Raw genomic sequence first — 27,587 nt, forward strand, 5'->3', positions numbered from 1 at the left:
GGCACCAACAGTCATGTCCATACACACACGTTTTCTGGAGTTCAGGGGCATTTGTTTTCTTTTTAAAGGAGAAAGAAAAAAGTAAGTCATATTGTTTATTGCTTTTCCAAAATATTTTATATTTACTAGCTTTTTATTTGTGTCAGAGATTAATATGCATGGGAAAAGGAGGTGCTGAGAGTGTTTCCTTGTTATCTCCATGTTTCCAGGCCTCCCCTTCTTCCATAAGCATAGAGGCTGTCTCAGCAGCCCTGGTTTATATATACAGACACTGACGCTTCCATTCCTGTCAACCTTGACCTCTGCCTCCTTGCACCTACCTCCCAGTCACCCAGCCAGCGGGCAGCCAAGCACAGGCCGCCCCCCAGAAGGCTTTGCAGTTACCTGGCAACAGTGACAATCTGCGAACAGGAAACAAAACAGCAGCAGACACCAGAAAGAGCAGCTTCATCCAGAATCTAAAAGAGGGAACAAGAAGGGAGGCAAATGGCTCTTTTTATCAATGGTTTTTTATCCCCGCCTGTGCTGTTCTCCTGAATCCCCAACTCCCAATTTCTATCATCACCTGGTAAAAATAGCCTCCAATTGGAGAGTTTCATAAGAGCCATAGAGACTCACATGGAAGAGTGTACTTGGGTAGACTCAGTAATCACTCCCTCCCTTAACCCCAGTGTGGAATGCTCAGGAGTTAATCAACCTAGTTTCCATCTGGGCACCTGCTGTGTTTCAATCCAAGGATGTATTTTGACCATCTAATTATCTTTCCAAGATAACATCCGAAATTCTGTGTACTGAGAAGCACTGACAAGCAATTATCTCACATCTTGCCTCCTTAACCGTAATTCTACAGTGAGTAGTCTTTGGTGGGGGTGGGGGTTGGGGGGTGGATAAGCATAGTAGCTAACAATAGCTAACATTTACTGAAAGCTTACTCTGTTCCAGCCACCGCTCTGAACACTTTAAACTTTCGAAACAGTCCAATGAGATCAATATTATCATTATCTCCATTTTACTGATGGAAAAACTAGGGGTCAGAATGACTAACTGTCAAACGTCATACATCCATTAAGAGCAAGGCCAGGATTTAAATTTGCTTCAGTGTTTGAACTCATGTTCTGAATCACCTCGTTAGGTAAATGAAAGCTGGAGACTGTAGGATTTGCTAAGAGGGAGCTTGCCTGAATGGTAAGACAGAGGTGAAAAGCAGAAACTGTAAGAGTCAGTGGATAAAAATTAATTATGCTACAGTCATCTAATAGAATATGATAATCAAAACTTACTCCTCCATTAAAGTGGGATTGTGTAATTATAGGAGAGGCTGATCAACCCTCTCAGCAGAGTTCTGGGAACTACGTAAACTCCCACAAGTCGCAGAGCATATAAATGTCAACCTACAGGGAATGACCCCTGAGGACTCTGTCATCCTCATCTTCTGCGATTTGATGGGCAAAGCAACATGGGCCATGTGAGTCAGCACAAACAGAACGGGGTGTGGAATGAGATGACCAAGTCGCGGGTTGCTTGTCCACACGCTTTGTGATCTCAAAGAAGTCCATTCCATAAACATTCACAGGGCTTACATGTTGCACAGCAAGTGCTGATGTAAGGACTGAGGAAGTAGGAAATCCCAGCCACGCATCATGTGCTGAAGTGGGGTCACAGGCTCAAGGAGCAGGGAGAATTGTGAACAGTTTCCAACATTTTCCATCTCTCTAGACTGAGATGACTAATTGCAACTTCTCCTGTTGTTGTGAGCATCCAACTAGATAATGGCTGCAAGAAGGACTTACGGACTGCAAGAAAGGCATGCAAAGTTAGTACTGATTATCAATGTGAAGATTGAGCTCTTAAAATAATTCACAGATATTATTATCATGGCTATTACCCTGCATGACTTGACCCCTGCCATCCTCTCCAACTTTATTTCTTACATGCTCCCAGTTTCTCTTCTTCTTTGCACAGGCCAGAACTATCCTTGCCTTAGGGTCTGCACTGTCTGAGATGTCCTTACTCCAGTCATCTGGATGGCTCATTCTGGAAGGACCTACAGAGGTCCTTCCTACTCATCCTATCTAAAACATAGAGAACATGTGGGACATCCCTAGCGACCCAGTGGTTAAGACTCTGTGCTTTCAATGCAAGGGGCATGGGTTCAATCCCTGGTCAGGGAACTAGGATCACATATGTCTCACAGCATGGCCAAAAAGTAACAATTAAAAAAGTAATCATAATAAAGGGCTTCCCTGGTGGCTCATTGGTAAAGAATCCACCTGCCAATGCAGAAGACACGTGTTCAATCCCTGGTCCAGGAAGATCCCACATGCCACAGAGCAACTAAGCCCATGAGCCACAACTACTAAATATGTGCTCCAGAGCCTGTGAGCCACAACTACGGAGCCCGCCACAACTAGAGTGCGTACTCGGCTCACCACAACTAGAGAAAAGCCTGCACATCAGAGAAGACCCAGCACAGCCAAAAAGAAATAAATAAAAATAAAATTATAAAAAAAAGAGATGGGTAAACTGGAGTCTGTCCCTGGAAAGTCCCACAGGATCCTGCTTGGTTTCACTACCATGATCATTTTAAAAAATTAAATAAAATAGAGGTGTGTGCACACACACACATACACACACACATATACAATGCACACATATACACATGCATACACATATGCACACAATCACACATGCACACAGATGTGGGCACACACATTCACTTTTGCGTGCACACACATAACTCTGCTTCCACATCCTTTATTTTTCTTCTGCATACTATCTTGTCCTAAAATTGTGTTTTTACATGTTTGCCCACACACCTGTTACCTGACTCTCCCACTGGAACGTAAGGTCTATGAGGACAGGGACTTAGTCTCCTTAATATTCTATTTCTAGTGCCCAGAGCAGTGTCTGACTCATAACACAGTTCCATACTTATTGAGATAGAACTCACATACCACACAATTTACTTCTGGTGCTCCACGGTTTCTAGTATACTCACAAAGTTGTGTAACCATCACCACAACAGGTTTGAGAACATTTTCATCCCCTCAAAAAGAAACCCCATACCCATCAGCAGTTGCTCTCTGTTCCCCCCCAAAGTTCCCACCCCACTAATCTCCCCCACCCTACTAATCTACTTTATTTCTGTGAATTTGCCTATTCTGGACATTTCATGTAAATAGAATCGTACTATACATGATCTTTTGAACATTAAAGTTTAATGAATGAATGGGAAAAAATGTTGAATCCAATTTTTGCCACTCCTTCTAGATATCTGTAGCTCCCCAGATAGTTTCCTTCCCTGAGTTTTGAGCAATCTATTATTCAACCTAAGAAATCAAGAATCCTTCTGGCAAAAATATAGGAAAAAATCTCATTTATTCATAGTGCACTTTTGTTTGTTTTTTAATTGTGACATTTTGACAGGCGTTGAACAGAAGCCTCCCTTAGCACGATCAACAGAAAAAAAGGAAAGGCTGACAGCAAGTAAATACTTGAAAGTCTGAGGGGCCTCTTTATTTACTTAAGAGACCAACTGTTTTCATACACTCTGAATTACAAATGATTTAATTCTAATCTAAGCAGAGGCCAGCGAATCTGGTACTCTGATATGTTGATTACAAATCATTCCCTATTCATTAAAGCAGGACCTTGATCAAGCAACTTCAGCACACATAATTCCCCACAACCATGGACTTGAAAGTCATAAAATGGCCTTTTATTATTTACAAGCATTTCATAATCAACTTCACCAACCAAACTGGCTTTCCCATTCAATTATTTTAAATTAGTGAGGTTTTAGTGCATAAATACTCTTTTCCAACATACACTGTCAAATGATTTCTCATATTTGATTCCAGTAAGAGTAACTGATGTTAGTATCTCAAACTATGAACCGGGCTTCCCAGGTAGCTTGGTGGTAAAGAATCTGCCTGCCAATGCAAGAGACACAGGAGTCGTGTGTTCGATCCCTGGGTCGGCAAGATCCCCTGGAATAGGAAATAGCAACCCACTCCAGTATTCTTCTGGAGAAGGAAATAGCAATCCACTCCAGTATTCGTACCTGGAGAATTTTATGGTGATTGGGTATAACTTCTCACCCAGTGCTGGAATCCAAACCATAGCTTCCCTGGCTTGACTGCATCCCAGTGACAGGGGGCATACCTCTACTGCAGGTATCTCCCTCCAGCATTCCAAACAACATTAATGCCCTAGAGTTGTTCCTTAGAATAAACTCTCCACATATCCTAACTTAAAGATTTAGTGCAAGTTCTTGGAGTCCAAGAAGAGGGGAAGCTTACTTCTTCCTGGCCAGAGCAAGTGAGTCCCCTGAATATCTGAAAACAGATTGCCTCCTTCAGAATTCTTCCCTCAGCTTAAATAAAAAGAAAGAAAGAAAACCCAGGCCATCTCACAACTTGGTTTCTCTCTGCTGCCACCTCCCACCACCACCACCACCTTTCTGATTACCCACCACTGAAGCAGTTCATTTCTGTCCCTCACTGGGCATGCTCAGTCCCTCAGTCATGTCTGACTCTTTGCGGCCCCGTGGAATGTACCCTGCCAGGCTCCTCTGTCCCTGAAATTTTCCAGGCAAGAAAACGGGAATGGGCTGCCATTCCCTTCTCCGGGGCATCTTCCCAACCCAGGGATCAAACTTGTGTCTCTTAGGTCTCCTGTTACCACCAGCGCCACCTGGGAAGCCCATCCCTCACTGCAAATATGCAATATAGGCACTTCACTGTGAACCTTTCCAGTTAAAAGGGGGTCACATGTGCCTCATATTAATTGCTAAAATACCCTCTTAAATGTAAACACAATCTATATGAATTGCCGAGATCATACAGCTAAAACGATCCATATTGAGGGATGTCTATGGGCTTTTCATATTCATGTGTGGGTCAAGGGCTGCTTTGAGATAAAATGAGCAGATCCCATTGAAACAAAGAACAATATCCACTCAGGAGCTCTGACCTGCAAGTCCTATCTTTAGACACATGTAATTTCAGCCGAAGTTATCATGAATCAAACCAGGAAAGCCAGAGCTATTTCAGCAGCTGTGAAAACAAAAGCCATGATATCAAGCTACTTGTATCCATTTAATTTGGAGCTTTCCTGTGGAGGAAAAAGTAAATTTCAACACGCTTCCCATTTAAGGATGCCACACAGAGAATGTTTTGTGTCTTCACAAGTCCTTCCAGAGGGTAATCGGTGCCAAAATATAAAGGGAAGAAGTGACAGCCTATTTTTGTCAGGGCTGCTTAGACATTACCGGAATGAGAATACTGCAGTTCAAGGTCTGATCTGTTTCCATCCTCTCCATTCAAACCCAATAACAAGTTCACCCAGAAATAACCAGGTCGAGGGACTTGAATCCCACCAACTGTAGCCATTTCCAGCCAGGGAAACAACTCTGGTGCAAGATTAGAACCAACCAGAAGCATCAAGCAGTTTCTTTCCAAGAGGCAGCAGCATACAGAAAAGAAAGAAGGCATTGAAAGTTAGTCCAAGCAGCATTAAATCACAGCTCTACCGTTTCTGATGAGTAACTGAGGAAATGACCTAACCACCCTTAGTCTTTAGTTTTTCCATTCTTAGTTTTTCCACTAGTCATGTATAGATATGAGAGTTGAACCACAAAGAAAGCTGAGCACCAAAGAATTGATGCTTTTGAACTGTGGTGTTGGAGAAGACTCTTGAGAGTCCCTTGGACTGCAAGGAGATCGAACCAGACAATCCTAAAGGAAATCAACCCTGAATATTCATTGGAAGGACTGATGCTGAAGCTGAAGCTCCAATACTTTGGCCACCTGATGCAAAGAACTGACTCATTGGAAAAGAGCCTGATGCTGGGAAAGATTGAAGGCAGGAGGAGAAGGGGATGAGAGAGGATGAGATAGATGGTTGGATGGCATCACCAACTCAACGGACATGAGTTTGAACAGGCTCCAGGAATTGGTGATGAACAGGGAAGCCTGGTGTGCTGCAGTCCACAGGCTCGCAAAGAGTCAGATTGAGCAACTGAACTGAACTGAACCATACTGAATCCTTAGTCTGTTTCTTCCTCTAAAAATAGGGTTCTCGATACTTACCTCAAAAGGTTGCTGTAAGTAGCCATGTATGAAAGTGCACAGGAAGTGTGCCGTGAAGTGTGTCTATGAAGACGAGGCCAGGCACACAGTGTTGTTTAGTCACACAGTCGTGTCCAACTCTTTGTGGCACCAGGGACTGCAGTACACCAGGCCTCCCTGTCCCTCACCATCTCCTGAAGCTTGCCCAAGTTCATGTCCATTGCATCAGTGATGCCGTCCAGCCAGCTCATCCTCTGACGCCCTCTTCTCCTTCTGCCCTCAATCTTTCCCAGCATCAGGGGCTTTTCCAATGAGTTGGCTGTATGCAGTATACAGTAGGTTCTCATTAATAGCGACTAACAAACAAATTACAGATCAGAAAGTTGTTTGAAGACAGAATTACAACAGAGTACATGGAGTATGTTTAAGGGCTCTTTTTCTTGGGCTATGAGAACTTAATGAATTGCCCCCTTTCCACTCTGTCTAAAGAACTGGGACCAGTCAACTAGAATGGCCTGCCCTCTCTCCTAGACAACAATGAAGACATAGTAACACTTTCCAAATTTTCTATTTTCAAGCTCTGTGCAAACCAACACCCTTCTCTGGCACTTGTCATGATAACCCTACCCTCTTGACATCAACAATAGTTTCAGATCCCTGACTTTACAGAGGATATTTCTTTCTTTATAATCAATGGGAAGATGCTTAGGTCCATGGTAAACCATTCTTTATATACTAGGCTGAATTCCTTCTGTAGGTTTTCTAGATAAAATTTTTAATTCAGTCACTGGAATTAATTTTTAATTAATTTTTCCTTGGAGTATCCTGTTCTTTGCTTTTTCTTTTATTGGAGTATTCTGTTCTTTCACCAAACTCATCTGTTTGGGAATTCCTCAGTGGACTGATGGTCCCCTGAAATCCACCATCAGTAGATAAATATAGGCTCTCAGTTTTATCAGTCAACACAAAGGCCTTGGGTGCCTTTATGCTAATAAAATAGGCCACATATTCCAGGCTTTTCAGTAAGTTTATCCTCTCTAATCCCTCCCCAGCAGTTCTAGGTCATTATTCCCGTAGATAAGAAAACTAAGACCCAGAGAGTCCCAACCCACCTAATGTCACAGGTCAAGCTAATATCCAGTTGATATAGAGACTAGAGTTCCAAACAGCACTCCCTCCGCTCCATCCCACCTCCTGGCAGAGTTTGGGCTGAGCCACCTGAGGACATTCTTGAGGGATTACCTTGTCTCCTTGGTGACCAGAGGAGTCAGCACATCAGTAAGATGTGCTCAGAGATGGCCAATGATTCAAGGCCCTGACTTGGAATGTCCGCAGGTGGTTCCTCTCAGAAACTGTCTTTCCTGGCAAGGGTAGCCTGTTATCTCAGGGGACGCTTGGTCAGACGGGACAGTGGCAGCTTTGTCACCTTCATGAGAATTTCCTCCTATTGTGCACCTACAGGAGGGAACTATGCAGCAGAGTGACTAAAGAAAGATGCTAAAGTTGGAACTGGGGACAATCCAAGTTGGCAGCCGCTGAATCATGAGGAGATTCTATGCTGCCACTTGTTCCTCCACCAAGCAAAGTGACTCAGTTGTTTAAATCTTGCTGCAAGACACCTGGAAGCTGTTTGTCTTTTTCCAAAGAACTCATTCACGGGGTAAAAATGTAATGATGTTCATTTACCATCATTCTATTACCCTGAAGACCAGATTGCTGCTAATTCAATGCGGTGCTGATTCAGTCGTCATATCACTGAGACAACATTCTTTTGCAATAGATATTTGTGTCCCAGCACCATTTGAAACACCCTTCTGATCTTTTTTTTTTTTTTTAATGTTTGTGTCCCAGAGAGGCAGCCTGATCTGAAGAGAATCGCATTGGTTGTGGGTCTGAGGAGAGTGTGTCTGAAGGTCAGCCCACCACCCTGGGGTCACACCATCCAGCTTGAGTGATACCTGTCTTTCATCTTCAGACTTGTTTCATGACAAACGCAGTTCACCTGGGCTCTGGAACAGTGCCTGCTCACTACTGGCAGGAAGAAGGTGGAAAGATGGGTTGGTAGCTGAACATCTGATAATGCTTGCTCCAGAACGGCCAATGGCCTGGCATAAGAACGCAGTCATTCTGCGGGGCCTCTCTGTGCGCCAGCTTCCCTAACCAAGAACAAGGATAATTACCACAATGAAAGGAGGAAAATAAATGATGGAATAAAGATAATTAATTACACAGTAGTGGGTAATTGGACACCCACCCAGCATGAAACCAGGGAAAGGCTAATTCTGTGAATATATTTATACACTGAGAGAGTCCTTGGGTTTGCTTCCCCCATGCTCTGCTTCAGAGGGCCTGCGGTCTTAGCGAAGAGTGACCATGGAAAGAAAAACAAGCCAAATGCTGTCCTCTCTTCCTTCATCCTTCCCAGGTACCCCAGGTGAGAGCAGCTGATAAAATGCTTATGGAGGGCTTCAAGCTCCTGGGGGATCAATGCTATATGAATAGAAAGTTTTATTATCATGCAAAACACTGGAGAACGGCTTCCCCGGAAATCATCACACTCCAGGCAGAGAATAGATGAAATAATTTCATTTCCTTTCTTCTGATCTCTGGCTAAAAGCTTCTCAGTCATTTAAGGAGGATTTAATCCACTAGTGGACTGTCCCCATTTGAGGACTGCAGGGCTAAAGTTAGTACTGACCTGAACACGACAACCACAAGGGGAAATAGACCATGGTCTGTCTCTACTGCTGCAAACTAGTCGCCTGCCAGTTTGCACACTTTTTCCTTCCCCAAGGTTTGGGGGAGAGTCTTCCACCAGGATTTCTCCTCTGAAATGCCTTCAAGCCAGAGCAAGCTTAGCAAACACTTCTCTCTGGACTTGGACTTTCTCTCCTCCCTTCATTCTCACCCTTTTTCTTCAAAGGACTTACTCCTACTCATTGGCACAAAGCTTGGCTCTCGACAAGTTGAATTGTAGCCCCTTTAAAGACCCTCTTGTAAACAGAACCAATTTTAAGACTCCAGGGAAGAGTCTTGCCAGGGGCTATGGAAGACCTTTTGAGGCTAGCTGACTTACTCTTTTCCCTTCAAATTTCTCCATAAAAGGAGCTTCCAACTCCAGTCTTCATATTAGTCCATTTTTGAAGGCCTCAACTGTATGGTCCAGAGAGGAAGGACCAAGAGAGGCAGTGGACATCAGGCATAAAGATTAACTGATTGACTGGTCTTTTTCTTAGAGAGGGATCTCTTAGGAGATGCATGGGTATTTTCAGATATGTGAATACATATCATTCACGTAGCCTGTTTTTTATGATAATGTTGTTGCTGTTGCTGTTGTTTAGTCACTAAGTTGTGTTTGACTCTTTGCAACCTCATGGACTGTAGCATGCCAGGCTCCTCTGTCCATGGGATTTCCCAGCAAGAATACTGGAGTGGGTTGCCATTTCCTTCTCCAGGGGATCTTCTTGACTCAGGGATCAAACCCATGTCTCCTGCATTTCAGGTGGATTCTTTACCACTGAATCACCAGAGAAACCCTTTTATGATAATGAACAACAGTAACTCATTCAAACTAGTTTAGGTAAAAAGAGATTAGTACAGACCTAAGAAGCCTCCTGGGAATTCCAGAAATGACGCCATAACAGGCTTGGGCCTCCTAGACAAATGGTGGGAGAGTAGATTTGAACTTCAAGTGATCCAGACACTACAGGAGCAGAAGCTCAAGTGCCTTTTTATAGAAAAGTCACTTTTCACATGACTCATCTGGCCCCCATCTGCTTCTTCCTCTAACAACTAACAAATTCTTTCCAAGTGGCTTCATTTAAATACCACTGAGTGAGAATCTCAGTGGTCTGACTTAAAAAAAAAAAAAGACTATTTTTTAGAGCAGTTTTAAGTTCACAGCAAAATTGAAAGGGAAGTACAGAGACTCCCCATATGCCCCCTGCCCCTACACAGGCATAACCTCTTTCATCATCAATATTCCTCACCAGAGCTGTACATTTGTTACAATCGATGAGCCTACATTGACACATCATAATCACCCAAAGTCTGTAGTTTCCATCAGAGTTCACTCTTGGTTTCATGCACTCTATGGGTTCTGAAAAATGCCATAATTACACGGATCCATCATTATAGCATCACACAGAGTATTTTCCCTGCCCTAAAAATCCTCTGTGTTCTGCCTATTCATCTCTCCCCTCCAACCTCCAACCCTTGACAACCACTGATCTTTTCACTGTATTCTTAGTTTTGCCTTTTCCAAAATGTCATAGAGCTGGAATCATACTATATAATTCCAAGCATGTAACTCTTTCAGTTGACTTTTTTTTTTACTAAATAATATGCTTTTAACTTTCCTCTGTGTCTTCGTGGCCTGATTGTGGTCGTTTAGTCATCAAGTCATGTCCAACTCTTTTGCAACCCCATGGATTGTATCCCACCTGGTTACTTTGTCCATGGGATTTTCCAGGCAAGAATACTGGAGTGGGTTGCCATTTCCTTTTCCAGGGAATCTTCCTGATCCAGGGACTGAACCCTCATCTCCTGTACTGCAGGCAGATTCTTTATGGCTTAGCTACTGGGGAAGCCTCATGGCCTGATAGCTCACTTCTTTTTAGCACTGAGTAATAATACTCCATTGTCTGGAAGTACCATAGTTATTTATTCATTCATTTACTGAAGGACATCTCAGTTGCTTCCAAGGTTTGGCAATTATGAATAAAGTTCCTATAAACATCCAAGTACATACTGTTGTATGAACATAAGTTTTTCAACTCCTTTGGATTACACCAAGGTGCAAGATTTCTGAATCATATGGTAAGAGTACACTTCCTTTTGTAAGAAACCATAGGTTATTTCCCAAAGTGGCTGAAAAATTCGTCATTGCTGTTGTTCTTCTTCAGTCGCTAAGTCATGTCCAGCTCTCGCGACTCCATGGACTGCGTTCCCACCAGCAATGAATTAGAGTTCCAGTTGCACCACATTTTCACCAGCATTTGGTGGTGTTAGTTTTCCCGATTTTGGCAATTCTAACAGGTGTATTTAATTTATGTTTCTCTGATGATATATGCTGTAAGCATATTTTTGTATGCTTGCCATTTGTGTAGCTTCTTTGATGAGGTATCTGCTAATGTATTTGGCCTATTTTTTAATTGAGTTGTTTGTTCTCTTATCCTTGAGTTTTTAAGTTCTGTGTATTTTGGAAAACAATCCTTTACCAACAGGAAGAAATGTAATGAAAAATGCTGCCTTTTTCCTTTTAAACACATGAGCTTACCTACTTGGTTCAAAAGAAGAATATTTCTGAGAAAATTGACACTATTTTTTAATCACCTAAGTGTAAACATATGGGGTTTTAAGTTTTAATAAATCCATTACATTAAAAAAAAAAAAAAAGCCAACCCTTTACCAGATGTGTCTTTTGCAAGTATTTCCTCCAGTCTGTGGCTTGTTTTCTCATTCTTGTGACACTGTCTTCACACAGCAGATGTTTTTAATTTTAACAAAGCCCAGCTCGTCAATTACTGGTTTTTAGCAGACCACCCAAATAATAAATTATAGTCTAGCTATAGATTGGCTGGCAATGAATCAGGGATTGTTCTCTCCTCCAATTAGCTGTAGCAAGAAGGTGGGGTTAAGTGGTATAAACACATTGCTCCTGCCCGGGCAATCTGGGCATGAGATAGGAAGCAACAAATTCTTGAAAGAAGCACAGAAGGATGGGCAAACTAACACGGAGATAAAGAGCATATAAGAGGTACAAACTAATTAGGTATAAAATAAGCTACAAGGATATATTGTACAACATAGGGAATGTAGCCAATATTTTATAATAACTATAAGTTAAGTATAATTAAAATTTCACATCACTATATTGCACACCTGTAACATATAATATTACTGTACACCAACTATATTTCAATTTGGGGGAAAAAAGCATGGAGGTGCCATTTGAATTTCTGCATACCACTTCCTCATGGATAAACCTAGAGCAAGTCACTCTCATCTCTGTGTCTCAATCTTCTCACATGTAAAATGGGAAAAATAAATAAGGTTATTGAAAGGATTGATTAAGCAATCCACATAAAGCACTTAAAACAGTGTCCAGCATAGAGCAGCACTCAATAAATGCATGTTATTATTTTTCTTGCCAGTATAGCATTTCTCCAACTTTAATGTGAATATCTGAGGGGCTTTTAAAGTGCAGATTCTGATTCAGTTATACAGGGTGAAACCTGAGATTCTGCATGTCTAATCAGCCTCCAAGTGATGTCAGTGCTCCTGGTTTATGGTTCACACTTCAAATAGCCAGGCTCTGGTACCTAGGACAAGAGGAAGAAAGAATAGACTATTTCTAGGGAAAAGAACTAGAATAAAAGTCTTTAAAGGAAAAAAAAAAAAGCAAACTTCTAGTTCAAAATAAGAAAGAACTTTCTATCAAGTTAAACTGTCCTTAAATGGAATATATAGGCTGCTCCATAAGATAAAAAGTCTCCTCTTCAGAAGCATGGCTGACTTCTTTAAAGTACAGGAAGCAAGTGCCTAAAGCCTATGACTCTTTTGGGAACCTGAAAAATGTTTTCATTTTGATTTCTTTTAAAATCACAAGAAAAATGTAGGTAATAATAATAAATATATGATAATGAATCCAGCCTGGTCTATAGTCGGCTTTATTTCAGGGGAGTCACAAAATGCAATTTTAAATATTTTTTATGAAGCAAAAGGCCAACAAAAGCAAATATACCTGGGACTCATGAAAATGATAACATGCCCCCGACTGGCTGTTTTCACAAGGATTCAAGCTCGAAAGCACAAGATAAAGAATGGAGATGGAGGATCAAAAGGTTCCTTCCAACTCTGAGAGTCAGTATGTCTTTAAAATTCTATGACCTTGCACTAGGTCTGCTAGTCACAAACCTCACACCTGCAAAAGTTCACTTCCTGCCTGTCCCACATTCTCACACATAGACTAGCCTTGTTTATTATTATTAATACAATAATGATATTTATGATTGTGATTATTTACCACTGTCAATGAATTGGCTTGGAAAGACAAGCCACCCCTGGAATTTATCATCTGTCTCTGTCTTCTCCCAGTCTGCTTCCAAAATAAAGTATGATTTTTATTTTTACAGAATACATTTGATTTCAGAAAGATTTTGCAGACATTGCCTCATTTATCCATAACTCACTTTGTGGAAGGAGCTGGAGTTTTGTTTTCACTTTGAAGGAGGGAAATGAAGCCGAGAAACAATTGAGACCTGTGCTTTGAGACTCAGTGGGAGAAAGAAAAATGCCTGGCTAAAATGATAGCTGTGTTTATGATGATTATTGACATGACTGTGGGTGTGAAACATACATTAAGCACTCCTCAATCACTTGGAAGTGATTCTCAACCATTGGTACAAAACGATGGAATTATTTGTGTAGTCTGGACCCTCCCACATCCTTCTCAGAATATCCAGAGAACAGAGCCCCAGACTGATGTTTTGAAGAGTCTCCCTAAGGGACTCCCCTGGTGGTCCAGTGGTTAAGAACTCATGTTCCCATGCAGGGGATGCGGATTCGATCCCTGGTCAGGAAACTAAGATTCCACGTGCCAGGGGCAACTAAGCCAGGCGTGTGGCAACTACAGAAGCCCACGCACCACAACAAAGAGCTCAAGGGCTGTAACAAAGACCCAGTGCAGCCAAAATAATAATAGTAATGGTACAATTTTATAAAAAAGGAAAGCTCCCTGTGTGAGGGTAAACCACTGTGTTACAGCCCTAGAGAAGCATACTGCAGAAGCCCAGGAAGGAGAAAGTTCCAAGGAGAAAATGGCTTGGTTCCCTGGGGGTGCACAGAGAAGGCGTGATAATGCAGATGGAAAAATGTCCTTTGAATTTGAGGGGAGATTTGTGACTTTGGTGAGAATAAGGACTCTGGGCCAAGGGAGTCAAAGCCAGATTACAAAACATTGCTTGCCCTGTACACAGTCAGCACTTAACAGATATCTGAGGAATCATAAACTTGAGAGATGAACAGAAGATGAGGAAGTGGGCAGGGAGAAGAGACCTTAAACCAGGGCTTTTAATCTGAGGTCCACAGACCAGCAAGGGATCCATGCATAGAATTCAGGAAATCTATGAACTTGGAATGGAAAAGAATGATATCTAGATTTTCACTCACCTTTAGGTGAAATTTAGCTTTTCCTTTGATTATGATGGTAGGTATCACACTTTCATAGTAGTAGTAGCTGCTACTTTGTCACCTGTGACAAAGCTAGTTTTTAAAAATTTTTAGGCTGTGCCAGTTCTTAGTTGTGGCGCATGTGGCATGCAAACTCTTAGTTCCAGCATGTGGGATCTCGTTCCCCGACCAGGGATCACATGTGGGCCGCTTGCTCTGGGTGCCCGGTGTCTTAGCCACTGCACCAGCAGGGAAACCCGACAAAGCTATTTTAATGTCACATCACAGTTGATACAATGTTATAAAATGTTGTTTACAGTTACTTTGACATACAAGAGCTATTAAATCCATTTCAAGATTTGATTATTTAATATATTAATAAAAGACACATAATAAAATGAAAACTAAAATACGAAACAAAAGCGCTTTGTGCCAGGACAAGCTTAACTGACGGAAGCCTCCTTCAAGACCGTCTGTCCTGACCCCTCAGACACGAGACAGGCGACACGCTGTGCCTACACCACCCAAATGGTGATGCTGTCTTCAGTCACCTTATTCCTTGAAAGTGAGGGATAAGGAGCAGAGGAGCAAGAGAAAATAACTGGGAAGAGGTGTTTTTTTTTAAAAAAAAAAAAAAAAAAAAAGGTGGGGCAGGGAGGAGGACTTCCCTGGCAGGCCAGTGGTTAAGAATCCACCTGCCAGTGCAGGGGACACGGGTTCAAACCCTGGTCAGGGAACTGAGATCCCACATGCCGTGGGGGCAACTAAGCCCATGTGCCACAGCTACTGAGTCGGCGTGCTCTAGAGCTTATACCCTACAATGAGAATCCAGGGGTCAGGGGTGGGGACAAGAGAAGTAAATACAGCAGGGAGTAGTGAGCAAGGAACTATGGAGGAAGGAGGAAGGCAACCCGGAAATCTCGAGAGCTGACAACGTCCACGCTCCCGAACGCCGCGTCTCCGCCCCGCTTCAGCTTACTCCAGCTCACTGCGCACTGTTCCCGCCCCTGCCCAAGGAGAGAGAATAAAGCCACTGGACGAAACAGCAAGAAGACAGCATCGCACAATGCTCCCCAGAGGCCAAACCCACGTGGGGTCTGTTCTGGGCGGAGCTTTCACAAGGTCCCAGTGAACTGGGGAAATTAATGACAAGGTACTGAGTATGTTACAAAACGAATATATCCCGTTTCAAAGAATGTTCTTTGTTCTGAAATTATGGCTTTTCTATGTTTTTATATTAAAATGTCCTTTTTGTCAAACAGTACTGATATTAGATAACATTTGGTTTTATATTTTAATATTCTTACTTGGAAGAATAAAGTATTATAAGCCCTGTGTCTGTTCCCCAATTTTTAAAACCATTTTCATTGCTCTTGAAAGCCACAAGGCTGGAAAGCACTATCTTATGCATTCTGTTTAACTCACTCTTCTTCTTTTAGAGATGAATTTTCAACAAGCAATGTGGCTTCTGCTCCAGCATGTGGGTTTAGCAGCATATGATTTAGGGTCAGTTTACTTTGGGTTTGACCTCTGCCTCTGCCCGTCTCTACCTGTCTGAGCTTGGGCAAGGAACTTGATCTTCCCAAGCCTCAGTTTCCTCATCCATAATTCTGAATCATTTTTACCTCATGAGATTGTTGAAGGATTAATGAGACAATGAATGTAAAGGTACTTTGTGTATTGCCAAGTAAAGTTATTATCACCATCATCATTTTTATTATTGTAATTCAATATTACCTGATTAATAGCAGAACTTGATTTCACACTGGATTTTGGCTTCCACACTGGGTTTTAGATTCCACACCGGACTGACCCTTGCCCAGTATTCTTCAAACTGTCCCGTGATTGACAGTTCACACTTAGAGAATCTATATCAAATTGAGTCTTCTATTTAGCTCGTGACGCATTAACCATTTATTTAATATTCCTGCCAAAATTGTGTAATCTGACTCTAGTCATGAGGGAACATCAGACAAAACCCAATTTGAAAGACCTCTAAAAAATAACTGGCCTAAATTCTTCAAAAATGTCAATGTCATGAAAATAAAAGGGCGAGAAAACTATTCCAGCTTTATAACTCTGTATTGAATTCTGGACCAAAAAAAGAAAAAAAAAAGCATCACTATGAAAAAAAAAATGAAAGCAACTTGCAAAACATGAGATGTGTAATTAGATAACAGTATTCATTGTCAAATATCCTGGGGTGAATATTCGTCTTAGAAAATATATGCTGGAGTATTTAAGGACAAAGGGGCATGGTGGCCAAAACCTGCTGTCAAGAGGTTTGGAAAAAATATATATAATGTGCATGCTAAGTCATTTCAGTCGTGTCTGACTCTTTGCGACCCTATAGATTGCCTGTCCATGGGATTCTCCAGGCAATAATACTGGAGGGGGTGGACATGCCCTCCTCCAGGGGATCTTCCCGACCCAGGGATCAAACCCAGGTCTCCTGTGGCTCCTGCATTGCAGGCAGATTCTTAACTGCTGAGCCACCAGGGAAGCCCAATATAAAAATATATGATATATAAATAATATGTATAAGAAATATATATACAGAGAAAGATATACAGATATAAAGATATACAGAGAAAGATACATAGAAAGAATATATATACATACATAGAAAGATACATAGAAAGAACAAATTTGGCAAGGTATTACAAGTAGCTGTTACATGTAAGGCACTACGTAGGGCAATAACAGGGCTGTTCAGGTGGCTCATGGTAAGGAATCCACCTGAGAATGCAGGAGACATCAGAGACAAAAGTTGGAAATCTACGTCGGGAAGATGCCCTGGAGGACGGCATGGCAACCCACTCCAGTATTCTTGCCTTGAGAATCCCATGGACAGAGGAGCCTGATGGACTACATACCGTCCATAGGGTCACAAAAAGTCAGACATGACTGAAGCAACTTGGCACTTAGCACGTAGCAGTTAATATAATGAAACCGTGTCTGCACAAACTATGTGAGGGTGACCAGCCTCAATAAATAGTAAGTTCTCAAATTATTATCCCACAACTTCTCTTCAGGAAATTAAAGCAAACTTTCCTTCATTATCAGTTCATTTTTCACTTCCTAAGGCAAGAAAGAGAGGGGAGGGCTCCAGGCAGAAATGAATAGGGGTGGCATTAATGCTCCAGATTCATTCATAATGCATAGGGATTCAAAAAACATGCTGCAGGAAATTTAACCAGGAGCAGGGGCTCAAAACCCAAGTCCCCGTAAACAAATGCCGCCTCTATCTTACTTCTGAAAAGATGAAAGGAGAAGAGATATGTAGATAACAGAGTTAACATTTACCCAACATATCAGCCTCTTGCTCAAATTTCAGAACACATTTAAGAGGTGAGTAATATTATCACCATCTCCTGGTGAAGGGACCTCAGGCTCAGGAGAAACGAAGGGACCACTCAAGATCACTCAGCTATTAAATATCTTAACCAGCTGGAGGAAACAAGTATCCCAGCCCAGGCTTCTTCAAGGTCAAAGTCTATTTCTTTTACTATTTGCAACATAATGCAGCTCTCCTTAAGGTGAGTGATTGCCAATATTTTTTCCATTCCCCAAAATAGTGTTTTCTAAGCTGAAATAGACACCCATTGATTAAACCCAGCAGCCCTCATTATTAATCAGTTTCTCGAGTGAAAAATAAAACAGCAGGTTCCAGCATTTTTATTCTTAGCTCCCTTACTAGGAGAAAGGAGAGATGGAAGGGGAAAGGAAGGAAGCTGGCATCCAAACGCAAGGTGGCTGACTCAAACCCAACTTTGGCTGCCCCTGGATTCCCAAGTGCACAGCCCTTGACCAATTCCACGGCAGCAAAACTTCTGCAACTCACTTTTGAATCCTGGAGCCATTTACTCCTCCACAGTGACAGGGCCTTGGCATTTTGTGTCCCTATTATTAACAATGCATTTTTCCTCAATGGCAACTGGTTAAGGTTCACAGGTTAGAATAACAATGATCTGCCATGTGAGCCCTCTGACCGCCTCACCCGCCCATCAAGTGTCCAGGTGTTCCCACTGCTGGTTTTGACACTCCTCCCCACTGCCTGGTGATTCACTCATAACTGACACTCAAGCCTTCACTCCTCACTGTTGGAAAAAGAATTTCGAATCTCTGGGAGTTCTAACCTTTCCCCATTTTTCTTCTGTGCTGATAAATTCTGGAGAGCAGTAGGGATAACACTAAGACATCCATCATGTTGCAGGATTTAGAAGCTGCTGGTGTGACATTCTCAGCCAGTATATCCGCACGCTAACTTTAACAATGATCTGTGGCTCTCAGCTTCCAGGAATATTGCCTGGATGCATCATTCTATTCCTCCTCAATGCCAAATGCTCTAAGGAAGGCGTTCTGAGTCTCACCCTCTAAAACCCAGGGAGGAGGCAAGCTACAACTAAATCCCAGTGACAACAGTATATTATTCTGTGGGGATGCAGAGAACTCTTCTTTCATTTGCGAAGGTAAGTGGAAAACACTCGGGGCTTAAAAGTCCACAGGCCTTGAAAGAAGACAATTTCAGCTAAAATCTGAGGACATGAAAGTGTTTGCAAAGGTTAGCAAAATCCATGCCAAACAAGTGTCCCATCTTGCTGAATTTCACTGGTTTCTTCCTATAATGTTCATTATTTCCACATTTTCTATTTTTTTAAATTTTTGGTTGCACTGGGTTTTTGTTGCTGCGCTCAGGCTTTCTCCGCTTGAGTCAAAGTGGCGGGGTGGAGGGGCTACTGTTTGTTGTGGTGTATGGGCTTCTCACTGCAGTGGCTTCTCTTGTGAAGCACAGGCTCTAGGCACGTGGGCTTCAGTAGTTGTAGCTCCCAGACTCTAGGGCAGGGGCTCAGTAGTTGTGGATGTGGGCTTAGCTGCTCCGGGGCATGTGGAATCTCCCCAGACCAGGGATCAAACCCATGTCCCCTACCTTGGCAGGCAGATTCTAATCCACTGCACCACCAGGGAAGTCCCACATTTTCTAACACCATCCTTGGATCACCAATAAGGCCAGTCACTTTTTGTCATTAATGTCAATCTGAGTTTGAGTCTTCCTAAAAATTTCAGTTCTTCAACAACTACTTTCAGTTCCTCAAAAATAAAACTCAGCTGACTTAACCATCATTCCATGATAATTAGAACTTCTGATTATGTGAGGGGATGGCTTAGAAATGGTGAGCTGCTATCTCCTGCATCTGACAGTATGAAACAACCCTGACTATTTCATTAGCATTTAACTAGTCCTAAAACCGGAGAAGGCAATGGCAACCCATTCCAGTACTCTTGCCTGGAAAATCCCATGGACAGAGGAGCCTGGTGGGCTGCAGTCCATGGGGTCGTGAAGAGTCAGACACAACCTTGTGACTTCCCTTTCCCTTTTCACTTTCATGCATTGGAGAAGGAAATGGCAACCCACTCCAGCGTTCTTGCCTGGAGAATCCCAGGGACAAGGGAGCCTGTCCTTCATTTCCATTATAATTATGGAATGTGGGCTGCTGTCTATGGGGTCGCGCAGAGTTGGACATGACTGAAGCAACTTAGCAGCAGCAGCAGCAGTCCTTAAACCAGTGGCCTCCAAATAGTTTGCATATGCGTTCCCTGCTCAAAAAAATGTTAAGCATACTTCTTGTATGCTTATAATAACAAAGAGACCCAAATTATGTAAGAGGGCTCAAATACACTGAAGTTTCTTTCTTGGTTGTATAATAATAGCCTGAGCTGGACGTTCCTTGTAAGTGAGTGCCTACCCTCCCAGCACTGTATCACAGATGCAGGTTCCTTTCATCCTGGGCCTCCAACATCCCCAGGACCTGGCCATTTTCTGCATCTAAGCCAGCAGTGGGGAAAGAGTACAAAGGAGACATGTCAGAAGCCTTGGCCCATAACTGATACATATCCCTTCCACTTACCTCCCACTGGGGAGAACTGAGATCCATCACTTACAAGGGGTCTGGGAAAGTTGCCTCTGGCTGGGTAGCAGCTTCCCAGCTACTGTATTTTCTGGAAAGAAGGACAGATTTTGGTGAACAGCTAGTTGTTTGCCATAACTCTCAATTTATTCTTTCCTTTATTCAGTCACTCTTTTTTATTTATAAATGGTATGCTTTGATGCTCAGTCACTCAGTCATGTCTGACTCTTTGTGACCCTGTGGATTGTAGCCCACCAGGATCCTCTGTCCATGGAATTCTCCAGGCAAGAATACTCAAGTGGGTTGCCATTTCCTTCTCAGAGGATCTTCTTGACCAAGGGATCGAACCCACATCTCTTGCGTTTCCTACATTGGCAGGTGGATTCTTTATCACTGAGCCACCTGGGAAGCCCATAAATGGTGTACATATGTGCAAATATATGTAAAGCATTGTACTAATGTGTATACTGTAAAACATACACAGAAATGTACATTAAAAAGATAAGAAAAGTTTAAATAGAAGTTTTGAATGTTCTTCCTGCAGACCATTGAGTTATGAAGATTCACCCCTAGATTTATTACTCAAGACTCTAGTCAGTCCTAGAAGTTAGAAAGTGCTCTTCTAGGGGAGAGATTGAGGAAATGAAGGACATCACCCTCCCCTAGTCTTTCTCATCTCTGTAGATAGCACCACCCACAAAAAAACTGCTCAAGTCCCAAAGGAAGAAACCATCGTCAATATTTCCCCACCCTTTCCCTCCATATCCAGTCCCCAGCTGCTCCTGCCCACTGACCCTCCCAATCAGACCCAGAATCCCACTCATCTTTCCACCTCCAAGACTCCAAACCTCCCCCAGGCATTATCATCTATCTGGACTCTATAGTAGTCTCATGTCCCAAAAAAACAGCCTCTATAGGACAGGCAGTGTGATCTTTAAAGCTTAATAAAGATTAGGTGACTGCCCTTCAAACTCTCCAATGGGCTGATATTTCATATAAAATCTAACCTCCTTATCCAAGCTCACAAGTAAGAACTCAGTAAATATCTCTTGAATATTGTTAAACGTATGCATGGTAAAAAAAAAAAAAAAAAAAAAATAAAGGTTGAAAAACATTTGCCAAAATGTTTTTGGCAAACAAAATGTACTCATCTTCACTCTTCATTTGCTCAATGGCATCTTTCCTAATTGAAAACAAACTTATTCACATTCTGTAAAGAAGAAAGAGGAAAGGGAGAGAAGGAGGATAAGGAAAAGAAATTAAGGGTATCTGTTTCCAGGTAAATTCCACCCCAAGGACCAATAATTCTTTGAATTACTGTTTTCCCTTTCTAATTCAAGCCGATCCTCACTTACTTGCCTTGCAAGAGATTAGTAGCAAGAAAGAAATGGAAAAGATAGTTTATTTTCCAGCTTTCCTTTTTTTCCTCCCAAAGAGCAAAACCCATTGAGGAGAACAGAATTTAATGAAACAAAAAGCCTCAGAGGGAAACTCTGGAGAGGATTTCCTTCCAAGAAAAAAGAAAAAGCTCTGGGTTGAGGGAAGACAGACAGATCTAAGACCTTGGAGAAAAATGCCACGTGTGGCTGGAAGAAGCTGAGAGGCTGTGTCACTCGAAGCTCCAGATTCCTCATGAGTGTCAGGGCCCCAAGAGCCAAAGGGATCCTGTAAGCTGAAGACAGCAGTAGTCTCAGTGGAACCAGTATAAAGACTTGTCCAGTGCAATATGTTGGCACTGCATAAAACCTGAGAATCTTGGCACAGCTCATGGGAAGTGAGAGAGGTTAGACCAGAATGACAGAGGTTAAATTTCCTGTCAATCCAAGAAGCTAGGTGTCCAGAGTCAAAATTAGGTCAATTTACAGAAACAAAAGAAATGTCATTTCTCTTGAATAGCTTTATTTGTGTCCTGAGATTTATACCCACTATATCCTTGTACAAAAACGTTCAAGGATTTATCACCTTCATAATGAGTTCTGATTCAATGTCATAATTGTAATAATGTCACTCTTACTCATATGCGTTCTGATATGCTTTCCTGGAGCAAATGTGTGGAGTAAAAGAGTGGCGGTGGGGGGTGGGGGGAATTACGAGGAATGCTGATGCTGCCCCAAAGGATGCATCTCATGTGTGCATCTTAGCTGGCATGCATTTCAGTGGGCAAAAGGCTGAGAACTGGTGCTTGGCCCCTGTCTCATTCTGACTTGATTACAGTTTCTTGTTTGCATCCCTAACCAGGCTTATTACATAACTTGGGACAGGAGGAGGTGACATGGCTTGGAAGGTTGTGGATCAAGACTTTCTGGGATGGAAATCAAGGTCTGCCAGCTCAGGAAACTATGTATGTGGAGCAAGTTTCCTAATCCCTCTGTTTTATCTTCCGGATAATAACATTCTTACATTATTGAGTTCATTTCAGTCGCTCAGTCGTGTCCGACTCTTTGCCACACCATGAATCGCAGCACGCCAGGCCTCCCTGTCCATCACCAACTCCCGGAGTTCACTCAAACTCACGTCCATCGAGTCAGTGATGCCATCCAGCCATCTCATCCTCTGTTGTCCCCTTCTCCTCCTGCCCCCAATCCCTCCCAGCATCAGAGTCTTTTCCAATGAGCCAACTCTTCACATGAGGTGGCCAAAGTACTGGAGTTCCAGCTTCAGCACCAGTCCTTCCAATGAACACCCAAGCACTGATCTCCTTTAGGATGGACTGGTTGGATCTCCTTGCAGTCTAAGGGACTCTCAAGAGTCTTCTCCAACACCACAGTTCAAAAGCATCAATTCTTTGGCGCTCAGCCTTCTTCACAGTACAACTCTCACATCCATACATGACCACAGGAAAAACCATAGCCTTGACTAGACAGACCTTTGTTGGCAAAGTAATGTCTCTGCTTTTGAATATGCTATCTAGGCTGGCCATAACTTTCCTTCCAAGGAGTAAGCGTCTTTTAATTTCATGGCTGCAGTCACCATCTGCAGTGATTTTGGAGTCCAAAAAAATAAAGTCTGACACTGTTTCCACTGTTTCTCCATCTATTTCCCATGAAGCGATAGAACTGGATACCATGATCTTCATTTTCTGAATGTTGAGCTTTAAGCCAACTTTTTCACTCTCCACTTTCACTTTCATCAAGAGGCTTTTTAGTTCCTCTTCACTTTCTGCCATAAGGGTGGTGTCATCTGCATATCTGAGGTTATTGATATTTCTCCCGGCAATCTTGAGTCTAGCTTGTGCCTCTTCCAGTCCAGCGTTTCTCATGATGTATTCTGCACAGAAGTTAAATAAGCAGGGTGACAATATACAGCCTTGACGTACTCCCTTTCCTATTTGGAACCAGTCTGTTGTCCCATGTCCAGTTCTAACTGTTGCTTCCTGACCTGCATACAGATTTCTCAAGAGGCAGATCAGGTGGTCTGGTATTCCCATCTCTTTCAGAATTTTCCACAGTTTCTTGTGATCCACACAGTCAAAGGCTTTGGCATAGTCAATAAAGCAGAAATGGATGTTTTTCTGGAACTCTCTTGCTTTTTTGATGATCCAGCGGATGTGGGCAATTTGATCTCTGGTTCCTCTGCCTTTTCTAAAACCAGCTTGAACATCAGGAAGTTCACGGTTCACGTATTGCTGAAGCCTGGCTTGGAGAATTCTGAGCATTACTTTACTGGCATGTGAGATGAGTGCTGTGGGTTAAATGTGATCGTTTTAAGGTGCTTGTCAAGCACCTTAAACAAGCACAGTGCTTGTCGCATGATAAGTTCTATTACACATACATGTAAACTGAGGGGCACACAGATCACTTTGCTGTCCACCTGAAACTATTAGAACATTGTTCATCAGCTACGTTTGTTGTTGTTGTTGAGTTGCTAAGTTGTGTCTGATTCTTTGCAACTCCATGGACTATAGCCCGTCAGGATCCTCTGTTCATGGGATTTCCCAGGCAAGAATACTGGAGTGGGCTGCCATTTTCTTTTTCAAAGGATCTTCCCAGCCCAGGGATCAAACTCATGTCTCCTGCATTGGCAGGCGGATTCTTAACCGCTGAGCCAGCAACTGTAGAGTAAAGAGTTATTAAAAATGATCATCATTATTACTAGCTTTTACTATACTGGCACTTGGAAAAGGCTGAGTGAATGAATGAATGAATGACCTACCCTTCAGTGTATTAAGAATAGAAAATTACCAAGAAATACAGAATACTGCTGTCCCAGGCCAAATACTGTGACATTTAGTGCTGCTGCTAAAGCACACACATTCGGTGCTTGTCATTTATCCTGAGGTGGCCTTGAGATAACGCATGGGACACATGGTCTCACTGATGATCACCAGCCAACGCTGGCAAGAACTTCAGCCTTGATCAGTGATGTACTTTGTCGTTATACCCAATAATTTCCACCTGGAAATGCTATGTTCAGTGGAAATCAATCTTGCAATTTTAGCCCCAAGTAGCAGTAGAATAAATCAATTTCAAGAATAATGGGAAATCAAGAAATGTGTATCCTTCTATGGGAGATATATTTAAGACAACCTTCAGCCAACAACTCAGCAGGGTGAATAGTTGGACAGCAGGCATTTGAAAAACATTCAGATTTTAAGAAATGGTGTTGACAAATTCCTTTTCCCTCTTGGGGGGAAAAAACCTCTGCATTGAAAGAAAAATGATGCATGTATGATCAATGGTCCTGTGTTGCTTTCCCATAGAAACACAAAACAAAAGCCTTTGGGCTATCTCTGGGCCTTTACCTATGCTGTTCCCTGAGCCCAGAATGTCCTCCACGCATCTCCTGTCCTCACTCGGTCCCATAATCCCAGCAAATCAGGGTTAACAGCATGGGCTCAAATCCCAGCTCCACGTTTCCCTGGATAGGTGACACTGAACAGGTTACTTCTCTATTACTCAGTTTCCTATGGGGATGAGAACTGTACCAACCTTGTAGGGCTTTTGGAAAATTAAATAGGTTACTATATGTAAAATACTTAGACCACGACGGTTCCTGGAACAGAGGAAGCACTACATAGTCTTCTTGTTCACATCCTAGCTTCAGCTCTGACCTCTTGTGAAGGTTCTTTCATTCTCCTGGGCAGAATGAACACCTCCTCCTCCAGGCTCACACACATCTCTGCTGTAGTATGTATCACCTTCAATCACAACCACCAGTGTGTATGTCTGCCCTGCCACTCTGCAAAAATATGAATAGGAACACCATCATTAGACCCCGGGACTCTTTAGGCCTTTTACCAGAGCCATGAGCATGATAGATGCACAATAAATATTTGGTTACTATAGGAGGACATTAGTTAAACGCTCCTTAAGCTTTTCAAGCTTCCTATGCAATCTTTTTCCTTCCTTTCATGAAACTGTTGAAGAATTGTTGTTGTTCGGTCTGCTTGGAAAGTCAATAATGTAAGGTCCTGAGCTTGTACGACTATCACTGATTTCATAAAAATTCTTTCTCGGCACCACTAATAATGGTGGATTATTGTTGTTACTGAGAAGGCAGAATGACTTGACCTAGCACATGTTAACTCTAGAGATGACCTTTAACATGTTCTCAGGAAGCCTCAATTTCCTCTGCGTTGCTGGGACATGAGACCAATCACAGTCCTGTGCAGAGATGTGGGAGTGGCTACTCACAGCCAATCAGCAAGCGGGATAGGACCTTAGCCGGAAAGTGATGCAAGGAGACTCTGAAAATAGCAAGTCCACGGAAGGCCAGGGGAATTTCACCCTGTCAAAGTGAGAAGGGGATGATGAAATAAGAAGCTTCCCGGCCATTGAGTAGAAAATATCCTGACTGAGTTGGAAGGCAATGAGGAACCAGGGAAGGTTCTGCCCACCTTGGAAAGGCAGTGGAGCAGTCAGGAGAGCACCAGATAGGGGATCCCAAGAATCGAATCTCTCCTTCTGCACAGCACAGGGAACTCTGCTCAGTGTTACGTGGCAGCTCGGCTGGGAGAGGAGTTGGGGGTAGAATGGATACATGTATATGTATGGCTGAGTCACTTTGCTGCCCGCCTGAAACTATCACAACATTGTTAATTGGCTATATAAAATTAAAAGTTTTTAAAAAAAGAATCAAATCTCAGTTCTTCCATTGGCTGAGTTAACTTTCTCCTCTTCAAAACAGAGAATTAAGTGAAGAAAACTGCAAAGTGCTAGATAAATGTAAAAGAAATGAGGACTTCCCTGGTGGTCCAGTTGCTAAGACTCCACGCTGTCAATGCTGGGGGTCCTGGGTTCGGTCCCCAGCCAGGAAACTAGATCCCACATACTGCAACTAAGATCCAGTGCAGCCAAACAAATAAAAGTAAACATTTTTTTAAAATACAAGAAATGATTCAATATGTTTGAAAAAAGGCCTCTTCACTCAAGAACTCATGGAAAGAGCTCCCACCCTGAACAGAAACCTCTCCATCTTCTTCACTCTACGGTGCTTTTCCACCTCCATATATATAGCCTTCCTCCTTTTTGTAGGTCTCTTCCAACCTTAAATGAAGAGAGACCTTCATTTAAGCCTTCATTTAACTTAAGTTAGCAACTTTTTAAGAAGTTTCGAGAGACAAGAGGTTTAAAGGTTTTATCTTGGGATAAAACATTATTAGGAATCTCCTCTTTTGGCTACTACACCTTTAAAACATATTCAACTATACAGTATGATTTATGGCCTATGTAATCTTTAACCTTAAGAGCAAACATTTAAGATGCAAACTTGCAGTGGTGTGTATTGGGAGCTGGTGCCTCGAGGTAGCAAGATTATTTTGCATATCTCTTCCCAGTTTTGTGTTTTGTGATATCATGTTGGTAACTTTAAGTTAGCCATAGTGCATGTATTTAACCCTGGCAGTTGACAAAGGCTATAAATCAGTTGTTGGGCTTTTTTTTTTTCCTCTCTCTAAAATTTGGCTGACCAGCACACCACTGACTGAGCCCCAAAGGACTCAAAATTCCCCCGGCCATCACTGTCCATCCAAACACTACAAAAAGGAAACTGCAATCACGTACACAAATACTAGACAGGGATACAACACTGTGTGGATAGAACAGCAAAAACAAAATGAAAACCCCTGGTGTATTAACTGTACATTCTTATCACATGAGATTCTGACAAAGAGATGTCTTGAGTTTTCTTCTTTTTTGACTGAGAGTAACTGTAATATGCCAGAGAATTTTGAATCAGCCTTATCTGGAGCTTCAACTGAATCTACTCAAAAGACATACAACAGCTGGAATTCAAACATCTCCATTGCACGTTGGAGGTAATAGAATGATAGAATAACTGGCTTGTCAAAATAGGTGACCTCTCATTTTTCCCAGTGAGCTAATGTAGTGTTGCATTTATAACCTTTCAATCCATGATGGTCAACTGAACACATAGTCTTTGCTTTCTCTTACTTCTATTATCTACTCTTTTAAAGTTTAAATGGATTGTTCCTTTT

General features: G+C 42.3%; 1 protein-coding gene across 1 annotated transcript in view; it reads left to right on the forward strand.

Annotated features, from left to right (window-relative positions):
• The window catches only part of NPL (N-acetylneuraminate pyruvate lyase), a 98,388-nt gene that overhangs the window by 7,515 nt on the left and 63,286 nt on the right, over positions 1-27,587 (forward strand). The window lies entirely within an intron of this gene.

Source organism: Bubalus kerabau, chromosome 5, assembly GCF_029407905.1.
Source record: "Bubalus kerabau isolate K-KA32 ecotype Philippines breed swamp buffalo chromosome 5, PCC_UOA_SB_1v2, whole genome shotgun sequence".
Lineage (NCBI taxonomy): Eukaryota > Metazoa > Chordata > Mammalia > Artiodactyla > Bovidae > Bubalus > Bubalus kerabau.